Genomic DNA, 21,766 nt, shown 5'->3' on the forward strand with positions numbered 1-21,766 from the left:
GCTGTTTCCTTTCCAAATGGCACTTGAGGATCCAGGTATACTTGGGACAGTAATATGTGACAGTTGTCCAGTTAGTGTTGGAACTGAACTTCTTATGCAAAGGTGGGTTTTGGGGTGTCACCTTATCTGTTTTTAAAGGGCAGTTTTACAAGGAAGGAATATCTTGTCAGTTCTTTGATAAACAACCAACCAGCCATTAACACAAGATGCTAACACAGTCTGAGTTAAGTGAAACAAAAAATTTCTAAGTGAAATTTTAATAATGATGGGAAATCTGGGTACTTCATGTCAGAAGCTTTCATTTTCACCGCTCAGAAATACTGTGCACCTATTGTATTTCAGCAGATCCCATTATTAAAATGGGAAATTGTCAGCAGAAATTGAATTGATAATGTGTGAGGTGAATTCTAGCAACTGGTAATTTCTCCTCATTGATCACTGGGCTTCTTCTTTGGTAATTTAATTTTTTTCCTAAAAAATTACCATTTTATGTTGAAAAGAGTAAAACTTCCAGTGACTATTTTTTAAACTAGAAATCTAAGTACATTTTCTTTTTACACTCAAATTTGAAAAACATTTTAGAATATTAAATCTGAATATGATCTTATAAATTTGTTTCACTGATCTTACAGATAAAACAGACTTAGAGGTTATTTGTACAATATTAGCAGGGCAGACTCAGTCTTTGAAAACAAATCTCTGGTTTCCTAGTGTTTGGATTCTGCACACTTTACAACAATTTTCTTGCTATAGTTAATGGATAGGAAATAAAAATCAGGGGCCAGGTGGTGGTACACCTGGTTAAGTGCATATATTACAGTGTGCAAGGACCCAGGTTCAAGCCCCTGGTCCCCACCTACAGGGGGAAACCTTCAGAAGTGGTAAAGCAGGTCTATAGGTGTCTCTCTGTGTCTCTCCTTCTCTATCTCCTCCTCCCTTCTTGATATCTGGCTATTTTTATCCAATATTTTTTTTTTAAAAAAGCATCTTTTTTTTTTTTTTTTCTTGGGGGTCAGGTGGTAGCTCAGAGGGTTAAGCACATGTGGTGCAAAGAACAAGATCCAGCATAAGGATCCCAGTTTGAGCACTGGTTCCCTACCTGCAGGGTAGTCGCTTCTTTCTCTCCCCTTCTCTACCCTTCCTCTCTCCATTTTCTCTCTGTCCTATCTAACAACATGATGATATTATTGATGATGACATCAACAACAATAATAACCACTACAACAACAATAAAACAACAAAGGCAGCAAAAGGGGAAATAAATAATAAAAAAATTAAAAACCATTTTTCTCCCAAATTATCCTTTTTTATTGAAATTGCCAAGTACATCATAATTTATATGAGCTGTCTTGCAGATTCTAAGTTGAAAATGCCATTTAAAGTTCATAGTTTAGATGAGTTTATGGGTGTTTCTTAATTATTTATTTAGATACTTTAATGAGTTTCAAGCTTCATGATTCAAGTCACCTATAGACTTATAGAATGAATTATGACCTCACTTCCCTAAACAGCTTTTGGGAGGAATGGATAATGTTGGAAGAATGGATAATGTTATTCATCCAAAGAACCAGGTTCCAGATGCCACCAGGATGCTGGCTAGGCTTCCCTGGATTGAAGACCCCACCAATGTGTCCTGGAGCTCAGCTTCCCCAGAGACACACCTTACTAGGGAAAGAGAGAGGCAGACTGGGAGTATGGACCGACCAGTCAACGCCCATGTTCAGCGGGGAAGCAATTACAGAAGCCAGACCCTCTACCTTCTGCAACCCTCAACGACCCTGGGTCCATGCTCCCAGAGGGATAGAGAATGGGAAGGCTATCATGGGAGAGGGTGGGTTATGGGGATTGGGTGGTGGGAATTGTGTGGAGTTGTACCCCTCCTACCTTATGCTTTTGTTCACTAATCCTTTCTTAAATTAAAAATTTAAATAAAAAAAATATATATATAGTCCTTCCTTCTAAAAAAAAAAAAAAAAAAAAGAAGTACCTACTTAATACTCTTTATTTTGTTTTCTCCCTTTAATCCAGTTACTGTGACCCACTGGTAGCTCCAAACTGACATTGACATTAAATTTGCTTGTTTATTTTCTAACTTTCTTCTTTGTAAGACGAGAAATTAAGCGGGAAGGAGGATAGAGAGGGAAAGGGAGACAGACAGACAACTACAGCTCTGCTTCATCACTCTATGAAACTTCCCTCCTGTAGGTTGGGCCTGGGGGCTTGAACCCAGATTCTTGCTCTGAGTAATGTGTGCTTGACTGGGTACACTACCACCTGGGCACATTTTAATGTGTTTTAAATGAGCAAATTAGTTTTTCTCTAATTTTGTCATATATTCTTGACCTTTTGCCTGCCTATAGAATATTAGCAGTTAGACTTCTCAAATGTAAATCATACGGAAGCTCCTTTTCCTTCTCCGTGTGAGCTATTAGAGCATTTGGTTTGTCATCCCACCTGTATGAATTGAACTATTTTAGCATGTATATAATTTAGATTTAATAGTCTGCTGTCTAGAATTTCTCCTAGAAGTCCCTTTCATATTATTACCACATTGATTTCTTGCACTTACTCTGATTTCTTGCACTTATTAACTGTTTTAGCATTAGGAGAAGTAGTGCTGGTTTAGAAAAGATAGAACAGATGGTGGATCTTCTGAGAGGAAGGAATAAAAGACAGATGAGGAACTGAGGTTGAACTATACAGGAACTGAGAATGCAGTTCTGCTTTATTTCCTTGATGAATGGGTTGTGACCGTGTTGATACATTGCTGCTTGGCAGTCCTATCAACTTATGTGAGTGACTCATGTCATTTTAGATCTTAGGGTCTTAGTTGACAGGCTTTTTCACAGACTCTTTTCATCTCTGCATTTGTAGGTGTAAGATGTGGAGTGTTGGGCAAAATGTCAGAGGTGTGTATGTGGATTCTTCAGTTGCCTTGAGTATGTGTAGTCACATCATGTATTTCTTTCTGGATACTTTTGGAAAATACCTATCCTCTGAGTACTGGAGAGTCAACAGTTAGCCTTGAACCTTGCTTAGATTGAGTGTACATAGGAATGATTATGATTTTAGTCAGTCTAGTTTTTTTTCCTGAATAATAATTAGTCATATGCCAGCCTGTTCCACATTGGCCTTTTATAAAGCTATCATTAACATTTTTACTGATGATTCAGCACCAAAGGTTTTATCAGAATTCTGTTTCTTTAACAGAAGGGTGTTAAAGGTACCTGCTAGTATATTACTACGAAAGTGACTGTGTCAGAAAAATAAATAGTGCTATTTCAGAACAGCAACAGTTTAGAAATTGAGAGGAAAGGGGAGATAGAGAAGGGAGGAAGAGAGAGACTGACCCCAGTGGCACTGCTTCACCACTTGTGAAGCTTCTCTCCTGCATGTGAGGATTGAAGGCTTGAGTGCTAGTCCTTCCACAGCAATAATTTTTGTCATTTAGTAGATCCATGGTACTAAGAAATGTAAGGGAAAGAATTTGGAGTTGATCTCTTGTGGCTTTCAAGACCAGTGATTCATTGAAGTGTTGGGTTGGAATTTTGTGATTATATTATTCATTTTGAAAATGATTTTTCCCTTCCACTACTGGTCTCTTTACCAAAGAGGTTTTGTTAGTACTTTTTACTGGCCTCCCCAGTAGTTCCAAGCCTTTATTATTTTATCTTTTGCATTTTTATTAGTGATACAATATTTATTTACAAACTTATAATAGTACAGTGCCACCCCATTCCCACCAGCAGAGTTCTGTATCCCCATTCCCTCCATTGTAAACTACAGTAGTTCTCCCAAGGTCACAGATATGAACTAACTTTATAACTAACCCCCCCCCACACACACACTTTTTTTTCTATGGTTCTACCTTCACTTCCTTTTCAAGTCATACCTATTACTGCTGAGTGTCCTTCCTTTTTTTCCTCTCTTCTCTCTCAGATAAAAGAAACAATGCCTTGCTTCCTCTGGTGTTTTACAGGTTTACTTCCCTTTCAGTGAAGGAATAAAAACAAGTTTCCTTATTTCTGACAAATGCTTCAGGTCCTAGTGGAAAGAGAGAGAGAGAGAGAGAGAGAGAGAGAGAGAGAGAGAGCGCTGTTTAAGAGAGCCCTCTGGTCATCTTCCCCTGTCACTTACCCCCCTGGGAGGTATAGAACAAATTTCTTTTTGAGTGCAGAAGATGGGAGTTCTGGCTTCTGTAATTGCTTTTCTGCTTGACATGGATATTGGCAGGTGGATCCAGACCCCCAGCTCAAGGCTTTTTCTGCTCACTGTCTTGATGGTGATGCCCTATATCCTGCCTTTTTTCTTTCCCTTCCTCTGCCTCATTCTGGGTTTCCAAGGACACAGACTCTAAGAGGGAAATTAGTATACAGGAAGTTTATTAAAAAGTGCTCTTAGGAGCAGCCTCTGTGGAAGAAGGGAAGAAAATAGCTTTGGGTACACGGAAAGTCTCACAGGACTTCCAAGCCTGTGAAGAGCTCTCAAGTTTTCTCTACAAGGGGAACAATATTCATATTATCCATGTTAACCACTGTCTGGAGGTAGGATGCCTGGGGAAGGAAACCCAAACTTCTATGTGGCAAATCTTCTGTCACAACCATCTTGGAGAGAGCTCACAGCTGTGTCTGCTAGTACTACAACAACAACCTGGGGGATTGATCCTAGAATCCTGAAAGGAGTCTGGGTAGCATATCAGTTTCCACTCCCTCTTTTTAGAAAGAGTGTTATAGTTCTTTCTTCAGAATGGCCTGGGGCTTGGGTAGAATATCCACAAATGAGAAGTTACTGGGCAGAGTGGAGCTAAAAAGGTAGAAGAGAAGATGATGTCAAATAGGGCCTGTGAGACAGTTGAGTTCTGACATTGATTACTGTTTTTCTAAATGCATTTTTAAAAACCTGTCTTAGTGGTGCTGTTGGCATTTTAAGTTATAGAAACCTGATAAAATCTCTAGGTGCTCAGTGTATGGAAATGCACTTGTCTTTCTATATATGATTCTGTTCGGTTTTTGTAAAACTTGCTTTTTTTCTGTTTCCTGTTCTGTAGAGGTTCTTTTCCTTTATCAGCTGTCATTAGCTATTCTTCTTCTCTGCCTCCCCCCCCCCCATTATTTGTTTGGTGTATCTGTCATGGTAATGGCAGCATGTAAGGAATTTTCTCACACATTTTATAATATCTAGATTATAAAAGCATCTTCAGTGGGGGTTGTTTTTTTACTTGTTCATTGTAGAAATCCCTTGTGACCTAGCTTGTAGAGTGTTATTTGAAAGTATTTTCTTATGTTTGTTTTTCTTCCAGATACTCCTGGGATATCAGTAGCCTGGAACCCAGTTTTATTTTAATTTCTTAGTTTGGAGATTCTCATACAAATAAGGTTCAAATTTCAAAACGTGGAAAATAGGCTTAGGGGATTGATAAAAAAATTTCCATTGCCCTCTCACCCAGATTTTCAGAGACAAGTTCCCTCCCTCTCACCAGTTTTGCACCATGCTTTCAGTCTTTTGAAGAAAGTCCTGGTCTTATAAAAGGAACCTCAGTACCACTTCATAGCTATGCACAAACCTCTTCTGTCCCTACGTGTGGATATTGAGACCACTCTGCAGGTTGTATTCTGTGTTAAAAAAAAAAAGTGGAGCTAAAGATTCAGCCTAACTCTGTTCTCGAGAAAATGCTTTTCTTCTCGAGGGGGCATCTCCTCACCAATTTCAATTAGACCTATGGTTTAAAGAGGCTCTAGAGATCATTTCTAGCAGACTGAGTTGGCAGTAGTATTGAGAGTTTTCTTATTTACTGTTGTGTCCATTGGTTCTGAAATTGATTTGGCACTCTGCAATTGTATTCATTACTGGTAATACTTTGGATTTTATTTTTCAGTTTTGTTATGTTCTTTCCATCCCCATCTTTTCTGTCAACTGACTCCCTTCATGAGCTTAGTTGACCATATGTATGACTCTACCTGCAGTTTTACAAGTTAATTATTAACCTCTTTTCCTGAGCTTCTCCCTCTTTACATAGGGCGGTAATAATGATGTCTTCCTGTATGATGTTAGTTTAGACCACACTATGTTCTTAATAAGTGTTTCTCATTATTATTTGTACCACTCAAAGCTTTATTTTACCCCCTGAAGGAAGACTTAGAAATGTGGTATTGGCTGTGTTGACTTACTTAAGGAGAAGAGGAAGTCTTAGTTAACGCCCTAGAGAAGCCAGAGGAGAAACTTTGTTCAGCCTAGTATAATGCGGAAACAGTCCTGCCCTTTCTGTTGATGTGCCAAAGGTCGCTTGGCACCTAGAGTGAAGTGAGAGGAATGCCCTCTCATTATTGCCTGAGGATCCCTTAGAAGAGCTTTGCCTGGATTGTGTGGGTAGGTAAGTTTAAGTTGTATTTACTTTCTTTTCTGAGGAAGGTTCTCAAGGGCACAATTATGGAGGATACTTATTGCCTTGAAACAGGCTCTAGTGCTTTTAGTCCCAGCAAGCCCTACAACGGTATTGTGGATTCTCACTAGGTATTCCAAGTAGTCTGAACTTAGTGCAACCGGCACCTAGGCCCATAGGCTCCTGCCTTCTGCTTTCTGATTTCTCTATCATGGTATGGAGATTAAAAGGAAAATTTCCTCTTGTAGCTTGATGTTTAATTTTTCCTTCTAAATTATAGCTAAGAAGAACTCTATTGATTATTAACAGTTGGAAAAGTACAGATAAAATATATTGAGTTTTCTTAAAATCATTTCTGTATTAATCTGATGTGCAAAATGCTACGATTATCCTATAAATGCCAACTTCTCTGGATTGTTTGTATAATATTAGTTCTACTATGAACATCTCATTGTTAACCAAGTTCAGCCTTCTTAAGCTGTCACTGGCTTGGAGTGCACAGATTTAATGCTGCCAAATTACTGTACAAACATTTTGCTTGGGACCTAAGATGTAGCAAATATGTGTATTTAAGGTTTTTCTTTCTTTTTTTTTTTTAGGCCATGTATATTACTGGAACTTGTATACATTAAAGTAGTAAATTAATGGAAATTTTTAAAGAGCAGTTCACAAAAAATCTCATTTATAATGTTTTCTATACAAGAATTGAAGTTAGTGACATACGTAATTCTACTCCATAGTTCTTATTGATATTTAACTTTATACAGCATACCATTTTTGTTGCTATGTTACTAGTAATGAAGGATAAGGCTGAGATTTATACTTTTCAAAGAAAACAAGAATTATTAATATTCTATCACACTATAAGAACAATAGTGAATATTGCTGTTACAGTGCTGCTACAAGATATAATTTTTGTGTCCAGGTGCCATGGATATGACTGTATTGATGCTTTTTGAAATAATCTCCTGCTTATGATGGCTCTCCCTTAACAGATGCATTATCTGTTAATGTTCTTTGCATGCCTGAGAACATTAACCATTTAGAGAATTTAACTGCCCTTGCAAATATCCAGCATAGCTTATCAGTAGCATAAATAGGTGAGGATCTCTAAGATGTTTATGGTTTAGTTTATTCTCACTTGTGCTGTGAAGCTTTGAGTCAGCTTTACAGTTCAGATTCCAAGGCAATATTAGTATCATGATGGATGTAAATCTCATATATGTATGTGAAACTTGACCCACCTATTCTTGTTTTAAGGAGAATATCCTTATTGCCTACTTTACCTGGAGTGTTTTCAGAAAGGTTCCTGTTTTTAAGCAGCAATGCTTAGAAACAGTTTCTGTAGTTAATGTCAATTGCATAACAGTAGGGGCTAGGTTGTGGTGCACCTACTTGAGTGCACATTTTACAATGGGCGAGGACCCAGGTTCAGGTCCCTGATCCCCACCTGCAGGGGGAAGCTTCATGAGTGGTGAAGCAGTGCTGCAGGTGTCTCTCTATCTCTCTTCCTCTCTATCCCCACCTTCCCTCTTGATTTCTGGCTGTCTCTATCCAATAAATAAAGATAATAAACCCCCCTTCCCTCTTGATTTCTGGCTGTCTCTATCCAATAAATAAAGATAATAAAAAATTAAAAAATTGCTTAACAAGAAGGAAATGACTATGGAGAGGGTAAGATGTGTAGATTCATTTTTGAAGTAAATAATTATGAAGTAAATTGAGTAGAGCTGTCTTAGTTTTTACATTTTTAATAAAATCATGTAATGTTAATCCATCAAGGTAGGTATGAAGTCTACTTAAGGAACTAGTTGTCTTGGAATTTTAAGGAGACAACATCAGCTCAGTATAGCTTATATTTTCAAATATGATCTCATTGGATTTTTTAATAATTTCTTTATCGGGGGATTAATGATTAACAGTCAACAGTAAAATACAATAGTTTGTATGTGTGTAACATGCCTCATTTTTCCAGATAACAGTTCAACCCCCACTAGGTCCTCCTCTGCCATCATGTTACAGGACCTGAACCCCCTCCCCCCAGTCTTTTACTTTGGTGCGATACACCAACTCCAGTCTAAGCTCTTTTTTGTGTTTTCCCTTTTGATCTTGTTTTTCAACTTCTGTCTGAGATCATCCCATATTTTTCCTTCTCTTTCTGGCTGATCCCATTTAACATGATTCGTTCAAGCTCCATTGAAGATGAGGTAAAAAAGGTGAATTCATCATTTTTAATAGTTGAGTATTATTCCGTTGTGTATATATCCCACAACTTAATCAGCTACTTACCTGTTGCTTCCAGGTTTTGACTATTAGAAATTGTGCCGATACGAACATAGGTATACACAGATCCTTTTGGATGGATGTGGTGGTTTCTTAGGATATATCACCAGGAGAGGAATTGCAGGCCATGTGGTAGGCCCATTTCTAGCCTTCTGAGAGTTCTCCAGACTGCTCTCCACAGGGGTTGGACCCATTTACATTCCCAACAGCAGTGCAGGAGGGTTCCTTTGACCTCACAACCTCTCCAGCATTTGTTGCTGTTATCTTTTCTGATGTATGACATTCTCACAGGAGTGAAGTGGTGATTTCATTGAATACTTACCTTATAGTTTTAATTTGGTTAACCAGTTAGATATTTAGAATTCTTTTATCTGGTTTTTTTTGTGTGTATATAGTTTAAGTGGACATGAAAGCAGTCAGCATGAACTTTTCAGCTATATGAAAAAAATTCCTATCTGAGTTTAAAATATATCAACTCAATTTGATAAAATTGTGATTATTCCAATTTTTTAAATTCTTAAATTTCAGATATACTGTTTCTGTGTATTTTGTAATGCAAAACCTAAGCTGAAATGTGATGTTTCTTTTTAATTTTTAAAATTATCTTTATATATTGGATAGAGACAGCTAGAAATTGAGAGGGAGAGGGAACGAGAGACATCTGCAGCCCTGTTTCACCACTTGCAAAGCTTTCCCTCTCCAAGTGGGGAGCCAGGGACTTGAACTTGGAACCTAGTTCATTATAACATGTGCACTCAACCAGGTGCATCACTACTAGCCCCTTGATACTTATTTCTTTTAAAATTTTTTTGGTATTATCTTTATTTATTGCATGGAGACAGTCAGAAATTGAGAGGGAAGGGGGTGATAAGGAGCTAGACAGAGAGACACCCTCAGCCCTACTTCACGAATGCTTACAAAGCTTTCCCCCTGCAGGTGGGGACCAAGGGCTCAAACCTGTATCCTTGCACATTGTAACATGCACTCGACCAGAGCCACCACCACTTGGCACAGATACTTATTTTTTTAACCTTCTTTTAATTATCTTACGACCTTTTGTCCAAGAAGATATTGCTCTTAGGAACACTTATCTTCATTTATTGAGCACTAAATAATATACATTGTGCCCAATATTTAGATATAATTCAGAGCCAGATTATTTAACTTTCCCAATTATACAATCCAAATGGTCAGATTTAAACATTTGATTTTTATTATTACTACTAGGTTTTACTGTATTCTTTGTCTTCATTGTTCATTAAAAAAATCCATTCCCCAGCAATTACAGAAGCTAGACCATCCACCTTCTGCACCCCATAATGACTCTGGGTCCACATTCCCAAGGGAATAAAGAATAGGAAAGCTTCCAATGGAGGGCATGGGAAGCAGAGCTCTGGTGGTGGGAAATCTGTGGAATTGTACCTCTCTTATCCTATGTTCTTGTCAATCATTATTAAATTAATAGTATATATATATACATATATATACACACATATATATATATGTATATATATATATATATATATATATATATATATATGAAGTTAAAAAGTCCATTCCTCCTTTTTTTGTTCCCCCACACACACTATTTTATGTACTAGAGCAAATGGCACAATTTGTATCCATTAAGTAGAGCCATGAATATCAATCTTGAATATAAAGCCTGGGATTGTAGCTGGGTAAAACCTTCCTCCTGCTCTGGCCTGACATTTCAGACCCTGTGAATGGAGTCTATTAAAGTATTCCAAGCCGTGGTTTGTGAAAACCAATTGGGCTTTCTTTTACCCTTTCATAACTGATGTTGCTGGTTAGAAGCTGTTGTTGACTTTTCCCATCTTCCGTTACACAACATTCAGATTCTGGTATTTAACTTAAGGTATGTGAAGTGAGGTATTGTATTTATTGTCTATACTCTTCATTATTACGTTTATTTGGACTTGTCCTTTACTTGTGCCACAGTTAGAAAGTCTCTCTGTTACATATATATATAATTCATTCCAACATTAGGGTCTCCTAATCACTGAATTTTTCATTAATCTTCTAGTTCCCCTTTCCAACAATGAAAGTTACCCATTCTCTCTTTCTTAATTTAAAAAAATATTTTATTTATTGCATAGAGACAGAGAGAAATTGAAACAGAAGGGGAGAGAGAGAGAGGGAGAGAGATAGCTGCAGCACTTCTTTACCACTTTTGAAGCTTTCCCCCTGCAGGTGGGGACCAGAGGCTTAAATCTTGGTCCCTGCTCATAGTAATATGTGATCAACCAGGTGTACCACCACCCAGCCCCCAATAATGCATCCTCTTGTGGTAGTCATCTTTATATGTGTTACACAATATTTTGCACTGTTTATACAACATTGGCTGCTTTAAATGATCGATGGAGTTCAGTCCCTCTTTCTGTGATGGGTTGGGTGGGGTTTAATCTTGCAATTTCTGTATTGCTTTGTGTTCTTCATTACTATTTGGTGACTGACTAAATGAAATGACAGGCCAGTCAGTTATTGACTGCCAGATATTTTACTTCTCAGACATTGATGGACAGAGGAATGAATTTGAAATTTATCTGAATCAGAGCAGTCCCCAGAAGGGGAAGCTAAAGAAACAAAAATGCAATCAAGAAAGAAATATTTTAGAGGGCTGGGTTGTGGCACATTTGGTTGAGGATATATGCTATCATGTTGCAAGGATCTGAGTTCAATTCTCGGGTCCCCATCTGCAGTGGCGAGGCTTCACAAGTGTTTTAGGTTGGTGTCTCTCTGTCTCCGCCCCTCCCCACCTTCCATCCCCACCTGCACACACATCCTCCTTCCATCTTAGTTTCTGTCTATATCCAATAAGTAAATAAATACATATTTTTAAAAAGAAATATTTAGTCAATTTTAGTGATTTGTACTTACTGTCAAGGAATGACCAGCTCTTTCTAGGTAAAGACTTTGGGCTGGGGAGTTGGGTGGTAGCACAGCGGGTTAAGCACAGGTGGTGCAAACCTCAAGGACCTGTGCAAGATCCCAGTTCGAGCCCCCGGCTACCCACCTTTGGGGGAATTGCTTCACAGGTGGTGAAGCAGGTCTGCAGCTGTCTGTCTTTCTTTCCACCTCTCTGTCTTCCCCTCCTCTCTCCATTTCTCTCTGTCCTATTCAACAACGACGAATAACAACAACACTGATAACTACAACAACAAAACAACAAGGACAACAAAAGGGAATAAATAAATAAATAAAACATTAAAAAAAGACTCTGGGCTTAAAGGAAAAGCCTTTCAACTGATAGAGACTTTATTTTTGTCCTCTCCTTTCTTTAAATGGTGACTGGTACTGGATATTCTATTCTAAGAGGAACACTCCAAGAGGCAGTGTATTACCCCTGTCTCAAAGTATAGAACCTCGAGCTAAAAAGGCTAGACACGTTTGCCTCCAGATTAGATTAACTAGTAGAAGCTAGTATTATGTTTTCATGGATGCTACATTTTCAAACATGTACCTCTCTTCTCTCCCAACCTTCTCACATGTGTGAACAAATTTATATACATGGGAAATATATTTTTCTAGGGACTTTGCGTACTTTATATTTATTTCTCTTACTTTGAAAGATACCCCAAGATGCTTTACAAATGAGGAAAGGAGAATCATAGGGGCCATGTAAATCTATTGCTTTTTTAATCTAGTAAGTAATGGGCCCCCCTCCCTTTTTTCTCCCATCTTTATCAAAAAAGAAGGTGATAGAATTTGGTTGTAAAAATGTGTCTGTGGGGTCAGGTGGTGATATTTCAGGTCTAATTCTCATGCTACCATGTGCAAGGACCTGGGTCCAAGCCCCTAGCCCCCACCTATAGGGGAGAGGCTTCATGAAGGGTGAAGCAGTGGTACAGGTCTCTCTCTCTCTCTCTCTCTCTCTCTCTCTCTCTCTCCCTTCCCTCTGAATTTCTATCTTTAACTAATAAATGAAGTGAATGTGTAGACTATTTAGAATTCTAGCTTTAAAATATGTATATATAATTGGGAGTTGGGTGGTAGTGCAGCGGGATAAGCACAGGTGGTGCAAAGCACAAGGACTGGCATAAGGATCCCAGTTCGAGCCCCCGGCTCCCCACCTGCAGGGGAGTCTATTCACAAACGGTGAAGCAGGTCTGCAGGTGTCTATCTTTCCCCCTCTGTCTTCCCCTCCTCTCTCCAGTGCTCTCTGTCCTATTCAACAACAGTGACATCAATAACAATAATAACTACAACAAGAAAACAACAAGGGCACCAAAAGGGAATAAATAAAGAAATAATTTTTAAAAAGATTTTAAAAAGTTAAAAAAATATGTATATAATTAACAAATGTAGGCATTGTAGTAACACTGATATCTAACCTACAAGCACAGCTCCGAGGTTGTACACTTAAATGTATGATTGGCTAGAGAATTGTCGTTATAATAACATTTACATATAAAGATCTTAGGAGGAATCACCGCAAGAAGTTATTCTTCCTATTGGTGCCACTGTAATATCTGATGTTATCGTAGCTCTCCTTAGATTTCCTTCTATCTCTTTATCTAAATGAAAACTTTGGGCCTGGCAGCAAAACCACTGGAAGAAAAGCAGAAAGAATCAGAGCATTGCTCAGCTCCAGTATTAGATGGTGCCAGGGACTGAACCTGGAACCTTGGGGGCCTCAGGCATTCAAGAAGAGCCTACCTCCCTGATCCAGTAGTTTATTTAATTTTAATTTTTAGTGACTCCTTTAAAATATATTTTTTCTTAATGAATAGAGGTATTCCACACCACCCCCACCACCAAGTTCTGCTCAGTAGTTTATTTTTTTAATTATTTTTGTTTATACTTACTTATTGGATATAGACAGAGAGAAATTAAGAGGGGAAGGGTGGCAGAGAGGGAGAAAGACAAAGAAGATACCTGCATCACTGCTTTACCACTCACAAAGCTTTCCCCCTGCAGTTGGGGACCACGGAGAGATTGAATCTAGGTCCTTGCACGTTGTAACGTGCGCTTAACCAGTTGTGCCACCACTGGGCCAGGCCCCTCAGTAGTTTATTTTTATTTATTTTTCATCTTTTTGCCTCTAGGGTTATTGCTGGGGCTCTGTGCCTACACTACAAATCAGCTGCTCCTGGAGGCTATTTTCCCCCCTTTTTTGTTGCCTTTGTTCTTTTATCATTGTTGTTGTTATTATTGCTGCTATTGATATCGTTGTTTTTGGATAGGACAGAGAGAAATGGAGAGAGCAGGGGAAGACAGAGAAGGAGAGAAAAAGACACCTGCAGACCTGCTTCACTGCCTGTAAAGCGAACCCCCCTGCAGGTAGGGAGCTGAGGACTCAAACCGGAATCCTTATGCCAGTCTCGCACTTCACGCCATGTGCACTTAACCCGCTGGGCTACCACCTGACCCCTAGTAGTTTATTTTTAAGAGCAAGTATTAGCAAAGTTTGTCCCAAATATCCAATTGTAAGACTTTATAAAGATCTCAAGATGTTGTGAAAACATATGAGGGATTTTATATAGCTTGGGTGGCACAAGAAACAAACAGAATCCAAAAACACTTCCCAAGAGTAGGGTCCACTGATGCTAAGATATAGGAGTTAGGCAAAGTCAAACTGAAGAGAATAGAAAGAACTTGACACATTGGAGAGAAAGCTAAGGAGGATGTTGTCTTTGCTCACAGTCCGGAGGACGGCAGTTACGTCCGTTTTGTGCATCCATTGTAATATCCAGTCTCCTGCGTTTAGTACCTGCTGGCACACAGTAAGCCCGCAGCAAAACGCACTGAATGGACAGAAAATGAAAGGCCATTTTGTTGGGAACTTCATGCTATAATTGCGAGTACTGGGACTGCCAGAACCAAGGCTAGTCTCCTCCTCTATGAAGCCTGCCTAGTCATATTAAGCAGCACAGACTCTTGCTAAACCAGGTTACTCTGGGCCACTTGCTGAGCAATTTCCCCAAACTTTTGTAGCTTCTGTCAATGTATACTAATAGAGTTGGACCTGGAGACAGTCAGTACGAACAAGGCAGGAAGGCAGTATGTGGAGGGTTCCAGTGGGATCTGTCCCTGAGGAGGAAGAAGAGAATTTGCATTATTACAACATTGGAAATGAGTCTGAGTGAATGTAGCTTGTCTTGTCTTTTCTCCCCTCTCCCTCTCTGTCATTTTCTTTTCTTTCTTGTAGCAACTTTTCTAAAAAACAAAAATAAAACAAGTAGCCCATGGGAGGGTGTCCTATACAAGGAGGTGTAATCTCAGACTCTTTGGGTGATCACCTGGTAGTGACCAAGTCAGTAGCACATGATCAGCAGGCATCAAGGTTTGATTCAGAAGTTAAATACTCCAGTACTTCCTGTGTCTGGAGTTTTGAGTACACTAAAGAATTTATAAAGCAGAAGGTGAAGAGAGGTGACTTATATATTTCCTAAGTCTGTGAAAGTAAGTTGGAGTATTATCAGAGGAGTATTTTACAAGATATTTGCCATAAAATGAAGGTTAATTTGGGAAAAAAGGAAAGAGAAAGGACACATTTAGTTTGGAAGTTTAGTAAACAAACAAACAAAAAACGACAATATAAGGTAAAAAACATACACACAAACACACACTCTCTGGGTTATTCTGGAACATCAGTTGATAAACAAGGTGGTAGAAACACACACATATAAAGTCATTATTTTAATAATGATACTTGTTTATGTTTTGAGTTAAGCTTAAGTTTTAGTCCACTTTAGTTGGATAGTAGCAGACTTTTGAGGATTTAATGTGAATCGTGAGGACTTTCTAAATAAACAGAATAGTATAGGGACCTGAATATGCCCCACCCAGTAGAGCACACACTTCTCTCTGTACCTGTACGGAAACTTTATGATGGTGGAGCAGTGCTGCTTTCTCTTCCATTCTGTCTGTTTCATTCTATCTCTCTGTTTCTCATTCTCTATCTCAAGAAGGTTGGAAAAAAAAGGCTACTGAGAGAGGAGGAGTCAAGCAGACACAGAAGTGACTAAATACGTACCATGCAGGTGAATAAAGTGCTTGCCAAGGGTTGTCATTAAAAAACAAAAATCGGGGGGTCGGGCGGTGGCGCAGTGGGTTAAGCGCACGTGGTGCAAAGCGAAGGGACCAGCGTAAGGATCCTGGTTCGAGGCCCCGGCTCCCCACCTGCAGGGGAGTCGCTTCACGAGCGGTGAAGCAGGTCTGCAGGTGTCTATCTTTCTCTCCCCCTCTCTCTCTGTCTTCCCCTCCTCTCTCCATTTCTCTCTGTCCTATCCAACAACAAAGCAACTCAACAATGGCAATAATAACCACAACGAGGCTGCAACAACTAGGGCAACAAAAAGGGGGGAAAATGGCCTCCAGGAGCGGTGGATTCATGGTGCAGGCATCGAGCCCAGCAATAACCCTGGAGGAAAAAAAAATACCAAAAATCGATAATACCTCCCCCTTACTACCCTCTAGTAAGAAGAGTTCAAAGGAAGTATGGTGTGTGTGTGTGGGTGGGTGGGTGCTGGTAGGTACAAAACAGTTACTTTATTTTCAGGGAATCAGGCGACAGCACAGCAGGTTAAGCACATATGGCGCCAAGCGCAAGGACCAGTGTCGTAAGGATCCTGGTTCGAGCTCCTGGCTCCCCACCTGCAGGGGAATTGCTTCATAGGCAGTGAAGCAGGTCTGCAGGTGTCCATCTTTCTCTCACCTTCTGTCTTCCCCTCCTCTCTCCATTTCTTTCTGTCCTAGCCAACAACAATGACATCAACAACAACAATAATAACTACTACAACAATAAAACAAGGACAACAAAAGGGAATAAATAAATATTTTTTAAAAGTTACTTTATTTTCAATACATTTTTCTTAAGTACTAAAACTACTAAATTAGATATTGCCAATGTAAACTTGATTCAGTTATAGGTACATAGGGTTTTATAACCACTATTAATTTATTTTCCATAAGTCATTACAATAATGATTAATTTCTTTGAATTAGAAGCATGTTTCTTATCCTTTAAATGATTTTTATCTTTTGCTCATATAATTTTGTAAATTCTATTGCTGTTTGGTAGAGGACATAATAATGAATGAAGTAATTATAAAATCTTATTCTAAGTTCGTATCTTCTGTTGATACTTTCACCTTTGAAAACCATTTAATTGGGCATCATAGTAATCAAATATAATTATATATTCAGTGCCCTGAGAATATTGATGCATTTCATCTTTTTCAGTATATTTATAAAGTACTTTATATATATATATATATATATGCATTTTTAATTTTATCTTTTTATGTCCTGAGACTAGCTGGTCAGGGTGAAGCATACAGCTGTACTGTATTTGACCAATGATCCAGTTAAGGATCAGTGAGACAATAAAACAAAACAATAAAAAAAACAAGGGCAACAAAAGGGAAAATATTGGAGAGTGTGATAATCAAGTGTAGCCCATATTAAATCCTAGAGAGGCAACTACCTATGTTTACTTTTCACCTTATGGTGTTGACAGTTGCACCTGATGGACTTGCAAAGTTGAGTAAAGAATTTTTTTTCCAGCTATTTTTCTTAAATTTTTAATATTTATTTATTTTCCCTTTTGTTGCCCTTGTTTTTTATTGTTGTTGTAGTTATTATTGTTATTGATGTCGCCATTTTTAGACAGGACAGAGAGAAATGGAGAGAGGAAGGGAAGACAGAGGGGGAGAGAAAGATAGACACCTGAAGACCTGCTTCACCACCTGTGAAGTGACTCCCCTGCAGATGGGGAGCTGTGGGCTTGAACCAGGATCCTTAGGCCAGTCCTTGTGCTTCACACCACATGCGCTTAACCCACTGCGCTACCACGCAACTCCCTTCAGTTATTTTTCTTGTAGTGATGTTAAAATGTGAAAATAAACGTTATTGTTTTAATTGTCTTAAGTGTGCATAGATGACATTTAATATACCACCCACCTTCACAATTATCTGTATTTGGAGAACTCAAAAGTTTGATTTCATGGAAATGACAGTGAGGGCCAGTCTTCCTAAAATAATATCAAGAACAGAATACAACTGGGAAGATTCCCATCAGAATGAAACAGATTTAGCAGGGGTAGATAACATAATGGTTATGCAGAGACTGTCGAGCCAGAGGCTCCAAAGTCTCAGGTTCAATCCCCTGCACCACCATATATCAGAGCTGAGCAGTGCTCTGTTAAAAAAAATTAAAAAAGAATGAAACAGATAAAATCATCTGAAAATTAGTTAACGTTGTCTTGATGAGTGCTCCCATAGTCATTTTATTGAGTCAGTAAAATGATAATTATTCCCTTGACTGATTCACTATTTCCAGAAGGATTAAAGTACTAATCCTAAATCTCATTATGGACTCTAAATGTTGCCCCTAATGACAGTTAATAATTCAGACTTAGGTGTTAATGGCATCATATAGTATGACTCCCAGATGTATCTTTTATTCCTAGAGGTGAAAATGTTCAATGTAAAAGAATGAGTTCATGTCTAGTGATAGAATTTGTGTCATCATGTCTCCTGAGTAAGTATATACTTTTAGGGAATAAGGATGACTCTGGAGGCCCTCAAATAACTATGGGCCTTCAAGAGTATCTCTGAATCTTTACCTTCCAGTGTGTTAGCAACAGAAGTGATGTCTTTCATTAGCCTGTTGGTGTGAGGGCTTTTTCCTTTGGGGATAAATTTGTTCTTCTTGAACTGTTCTTAAATAATCTTAAGGTCAAAGTAGTGTGAATTAATCCCGTGTTCATTCTGCCTCATTGTCTAACCAGGAGTTTCTTCTTCTAAATATTTAGACTAGAAATAGGCAATCATTTAATATTTAAACTATCAACTGTATCAATATCAACTGTAGATAGGCTTGAGCATTTATTAGCTGAATAAGCATATCACAGGATAGTCTTTTTTATTTGAAAGCAAAATAGTGTGAGAGTCAGATGTTTGAATTTCTTCCAGTCTAGATTACTCAAGAGGAAACAAACAGCAAGATTCAGTTTAATTGCTTCTTATTTTTAAGAGGGAAATGTTATGTGGATTTTCCTTCCCTGAGGACTTTGTCCAGGATAGTATCATTTTGGTGTTTTATAGTTTGTGAGATTTTTCTAACATTTCAAAACTAAATAACAAGTGAGACTGTCCTAGATGTATCTGGACTGTTTCAAAGCTTAGCTAAGTAATTGTTCTAGATTAAAGACTTGGTATTATTTGTACTCAAAACCCATTGTTGCCATAGTCATAATAAGTTTTATAAACTAATAGAGGAGAACTGTACATGTAAATTTTAGCATAGATTATGTACACATAATATGTTTGCACATGTGTATGTATTATATGTGTAAGTGCATATATGAGCATTTCAATAGAAAAGGAAAGGAATCAAGCACACAGTCATAGCATAGAAAGGGAAAATCAGATTATTTCATTTATCAATGAAATAATCTATCAATCTATCAATCTGGGATTGAGAATTTGTCATGTGCTTTGATTTTTGACAAGGTACTTGATTGCTTTCTGCTTTAGTTTCCTTGCAAATAAACATAATAATAGTACCTACCTTTTACAAACTCTTGCTTATAAGTTGGATGAATGTATGCCAGAAATTTATAATAAATTTGGCACATGCAACATATAGCATATATAGTATTATTTATTGTTATTATAAATTACTATTAAATCTTGGCTATATAGTTGATACAGATAAAGGGATTCCCATGGGAGAAAAAAGTGACTATTCTGAAGCCAAGGTCACTAATTTTATGGGTTAAAATCATAAAAGTTGCCTTTTCATCATTAATAATTATGGTATATGTGGTCCAGGAGGTGGTGCAGTGGATAAAGCATTAGACTCTCAAGCGAGAGGTCCTGAGTTCAGTCCCTGGCAGCACATGTGCCAGAGTGATGTCTGCTTCTTTCTCTCTCCTGTCTTTCTCATGAATAAATAAAATCTTGAAAAAAATTATGGTATAAAGCACATATGTGGCATATAATAGTTTATTATTATACACTGTATTTTATATGTTTTTGACAGTATTTAAAGTCCTCTCTTTCTGAACCAGATTTTATATATATGGATTGTACTCTACCTGGAAATCTAGTTGGCTTTGAAAATTGCATGTCTTTAATGTACTTTGTGTTAGACTTCAATTTTGTCTAATCAGTATTTGAAAGAAATGTCACTTGTATATAGATTTCCTTCCAAGAAAAACTGGGTATTACAGGAAGTGGTCTTGGTGAGTCAGAGGATAATACTTTTTCCTCTGAGTCATTTCTGAGCCTTGGTATAAATAAGCTTATTTTTACCAAAAGTCCTGTTTTTTTGGTCAGTTAAAATCACCCCTGGTACAGTGTCTTCATTGACATTCCTACCCAATTAACACTGAAAGTGTAATTGTGGCTGTGGACTGTTAGATCGAGTCTCGTGTTTTTTTTTTTTTTTTTTTTTTTTTTAAAGTTGCAGTTCAGTTCTGTAGTTAGCTGGAACATCACAATTTTATTTTATTTTGGATGGGCATCATTTATGTAAGTCTTAGAGGAAATTTATAATCTCCACTTATGTTACCAAAATTCCATGGTTTCTGAGTACAACTTTAGCCAAAACATTATTTTGCAAAAGACTGTATAAGAGTTTGCCATACCTGGAAGTGTGTGACAGATATGGGGGGACTAAGAATGATTCCTCATTCTCACATTGAAGAGTTTTTTAGTCATGATAACTAATTGCCAAGTGAATAAGGTTGTTAATGTGTGACTAGCCAGGGAGGACTCTAAAAAGGAATCATGAGTGAGGATTTGAGCAAATTCTTGATAGGAAGTCTAAAGAGGTAGTTGAGGCAGGCTGGGGGTATGGATCCACCTGCCAATATCCACGTCCATCGGAGAAGCAATCACAGAAGCCAGAACTCCCACCTTCTGCACCTCAAAAACAATTTTGATTCATACTCCCAGTGGGAGAGAAGTGATAGGAAGAGAATAAGAGGGCTCTGAACTCCAACTCCACCAGGACCGGGAGAGAGGAGAGGTAAAAGAGAGGGACATTTGAATGGAGTAATGTTATATGTAGCTTGGAAAGGAAGATGGGACCTTTAAAAATGGCAATTTTAAATGGGAAACTGGGGAATGTTATGCATGTACCAACTATTGTATTTACTGTTGAATGTAAAACATTAATTCTCCAATAAAGAAATAAATTTAAAAAAATGGCAATTATATACAAACATAGACAGATAGTAGTAGAAATAATAGTTAACCCATATCTATAACCTTAGGAGAACTGTTGTAGCTTACAATAGAGGGATTGGGGATTCAGAACTGTGGGTGGTGGGAATGATAAGGAATTATACCCCTGTATAATGTAGTATTAAATCACTAATAAAAAAATTAAAAATGAGGTAGTTGAGAATACGAGCAAAGACCTGTATATACATACCCTCAGAAAGGAAAGGAGTGCTGAAGGTTTATACAGTGAAGTGTTAAATACTTGAGAAATTGGTGTGGGCAAAATCGTAGTGGGTCTTAATGCTAAAAAAAAAATTTTCATAGTTGATGTGTATGTAATCAGTAACATTCTTTGCTTATATTTCTCTTGTATGGTGTGTGATTGATTGCAACTGCTTCTTCAGAGAACTTTATTTTTAGACTAGCATTTAAAGAAAATGTCTCACCTGGGGGAGGTTCAGCTGATAGAGCTCAGGGCTCTCATTTCCTGTGCTGCCAGGAGTAGTACTCTTCCCTCTCTCTGTCTCCTTCAAGATTTAATAATAAATATTTTAAAATAAAATGTATTTCCGGTTGGGAAAGATAGCCTAATGGTTATGCAAAATGTTTTTATGTGCAAAGCTTTGAAATCCCAGGTTCAGTCCCCCACACTACCATAATCCAGAGCTAAGCAGTGTTCTGGCTTAAAAGAAAGAGAGAGAGAGAGAGAAGGAAAGAAAGAAAATGTATTCCTGTTGCTATTTAATGTATAGTTTTCAGTGAAAATAAAGAAGCCTATGAATAGACATAAAGATCTTCAGGGATGCTTGTGTGCTTTTACATATAAACATCTTAACCTTGTTCATATTTTACTGTTGAATAGACAGAGATACAGATTTGCCTAACTTCACAGAGAGAAGCCAGAGC

The 21,766-nt window shown here is 37.9% G+C and overlaps 1 protein-coding gene across 7 annotated transcripts in view; it reads left to right on the top strand.

The window, feature by feature from the left end:
* LOC103117547 (epidermal growth factor receptor kinase substrate 8) overlaps window positions 1–21,766 on the top strand; it is a 133,630-nt gene that overhangs the window by 24,297 nt on the left and 87,567 nt on the right. Inside the window, exon 1 of one of the 7 annotated variants that reach the window (XM_060183891.1) lies at window positions 6,226–6,366. The exons of 3 other annotated variants lie outside the window; for them this stretch is intronic. The gene's annotated coding sequence lies outside the window, so the exon portion shown is untranslated. Of the gene's footprint in view, window positions 1–6,225; window positions 6,371–20,492; window positions 20,664–21,766 lie in introns of those variants that run through there. 3 more of the 7 variants (XM_060183894.1, XM_060183892.1, XM_060183895.1) reach the window with 3 other exon arrangements.

Source organism: Erinaceus europaeus, unplaced genomic scaffold, assembly GCF_950295315.1.
Source record: "Erinaceus europaeus unplaced genomic scaffold, mEriEur2.1 scaffold_276, whole genome shotgun sequence".
Taxonomy (NCBI): domain Eukaryota; kingdom Metazoa; phylum Chordata; class Mammalia; order Eulipotyphla; family Erinaceidae; genus Erinaceus; species Erinaceus europaeus.